General features: G+C 42.3%; 1 long non-coding RNA gene across 2 annotated transcripts in view; it reads right to left on the reverse strand.

Moving 5' to 3' along the window:
- Window positions 1-2,432, reverse strand: part of LOC103591641 — a 5,338-nt gene that overhangs the window by 1,392 nt on the left and 1,514 nt on the right. The window contains exon 2 of one of the 2 annotated variants that reach the window (XR_550600.1): window positions 381-530. The exons of the other annotated variant lie outside the window; for it this stretch is intronic. This is a non-coding gene — a long non-coding RNA (uncharacterized LOC103591641). The remainder of the gene's footprint in view (window positions 1-380; window positions 531-2,432) is intronic. 2 annotated transcript variants of the gene reach the window in all.

Consider the following 2,432-nt stretch of genomic DNA (forward strand, 5'->3'; position numbering starts at 1 on the left):
TAAATCAACATAAGAGGGTGTAATGGGAGATACACAGAAATCAACTTTTGAGAAGGATCCTTTTGGGGCACGATTTCATCCCTGGGCAGTTTCAGCCTTAGGATCAGTTTCTCAATTACTCTGTTAACCTCAAGGTATTGATAATTATTAGTTCCTTGGCTGGGAATGACTTTGACTCACTTGAAAAGGGGGAATTATGAGTACGGCAAGTCACTAGTTGAAATAGCATTGTTCCTCAGTTAATGGCTAACCGAAATTTTCTGCTTGGTCTTAGTTACCCCAAAGATGGCTGTTCTCTGACTGAGGTCCCTTTTAACTCCCCACTGTCAATCATTTCATCCATTTCTATTAACAAGGGGTGATGAGTGTCATCTAGTTACCTCCTGCTGGGATGGGGCATTAGAAGGGTTAACTTGGAATGGAATTTTATGACATGGTGGGATAGATACTCTTTTGTTCCTCTCTTCATCTCTAGGGTCATAAGGGGTAGCTGTCTTTCCTCAGCCTTTGATCTCCTCCTGCATAGTTTTCTGCATTATGAACAAAAGAACAAGAAATAATATGATTATTGCAAAAGTTGTTCCTCTGAGTTACAAATATAGAAAGTCAGTGGGTAACGAACATCCTAACCATCCAAGAAACTCTCTGCAGGCATTGTCGAATTCCTTTATTAGACCTAGGATATGTTTACTTTAGTCGTCTCCTGTCATGTGGACCTTATGGTAGACCTTATTGACCGTTTGCAAAACTGATTCTAAATCAATATCTAAAAGTCTTAGTTCCTCTTCTGGCCATTCAGTTTCCATGGGAATGACACCTTGAGGAGGGTATAAATTGGTCTGAAGGAACAACTTGTCTTCAGTATCTAAGTTATCATAGGACTTGTTTACAGCAGGCAAACTTATTCTGCCAATGACCTTGGCATTACACCAGTTACCAGTTTCTGTGATGGGAAAAGAAGTTTCTTTACAGAAGATATCAAATAGCTTTACCATGGTATTGTATTGGCCCTCCCAACAAAAACAACCTTTTCTGATATACCAGATGTTCTAGCTCATAGCAGTTGATACTAAAGGCCATTCTTGGGAGAACTCAGAGTTCCAAGTATTTTGAGGGCAGAGCAATTGCCCCTCATGTTTTCACAGTCAGAGAGGGAAATAGGATGCCATGCATTTGAATCAATTAAAATAACCCAGCAACTTCCCATTGGAAAGACTCTGGTGTAATTGACAGTGGTCCTAATGCCTGCTAATTGGACCACTGAGTAGCTTTGGGTTTTATTTAGTCTAGGCACTTGGGCTTTAAGGAAAGAGTACCTAAGGTCACCTGGTTACCACCCAGGAATTTCCATAAGGCAGGGGTCCATAAACCTCCCAAAGGTGTTTAGACTAGATGTTGGCTCTGAGTGTGGTGGGCCATTGTCTCATAGCTATCTCAGATTCTATTTGTATCAGTACGGTCATTAGTCCCTGTTGACTTACGGTGCAAGTCTGTTCCCATCTCTGAGTTTCAAAATAAGTCTGTACGATTTGTTGGTTTTTTCCTACCCATTTGATAAGGGCCTCGCTATCCTTCTGTGCTGTTTCCTAGCCTTTTCCTTCTTCTTGGAATAACGTTTCTTCTATATGTCCTATCTTGGATAAAGAGGTCTTTTGTAGGGAATGTCTTTCTTCAGTGCAGGAAATTCTACCTGTCCCATAATGCCTAGTCCTGTTTCCATTCCCACTAAGAAGTCTCCTTTTAGACTATGTGGGGGCCAGTTCTGGTGTACCTACCATGAATGTTACTGCCAAATTATATTAATAGCCTCAGTGCAATTGGGATATATAGAGTTAACCCAGAATCTCTGGGTGTCCCAAACCATCATCAGGTGGGTGGTTGTCACTCCCAAACAGGCTTTTGTCTGAGTGTTCCATAAAGCCTCCCATCGTTGACCTGGTATAATGGTTGACTTTTCACTGTCAGGTATCACTGCCTGCTGTTTTATTCCTGTAAACCGATTCTTGAGAGTTTCATTACTCTGGGCCATAGGCATCCATCCACAGACACAAGGTTGAGAAGTTTCTGAGCACATTACGCTGTGGCAGGTCATGCATAAAACTGCTATCCTTTTCCCATCATACCTGTCCAAAGTTCTAAGCCTTTCATCATCAGTTTCCATAGTGATGCAATGTTCTCTCTGATTAGAATTCTCTAATAGCCCACCAGTGTCACTGCTGGGCAAATACTCTTGCAATAAGTCATATTTTGTTCGGCATTAAAAGTAAAGGTATCGGGCTGGCCCGTGGCTCACTTGGGAGAGTGCGGTGCTGACAACACCAAGGCCCCGGGTTTGGATCCCATATAGGGATGGCTGGTTAGCTCATCGGGTGAGCATGGTGCTGACAACACCAAGTCAAGGGCTAAGATCCCCTTACCAGTCATCTTTAAAA

The sequence above is a fragment of the Galeopterus variegatus genome, unplaced genomic scaffold (assembly GCF_000696425.1).
Source record: "Galeopterus variegatus unplaced genomic scaffold, G_variegatus-3.0.2 Scaffold999, whole genome shotgun sequence".
Taxonomy (NCBI): domain Eukaryota; kingdom Metazoa; phylum Chordata; class Mammalia; order Dermoptera; family Cynocephalidae; genus Galeopterus; species Galeopterus variegatus.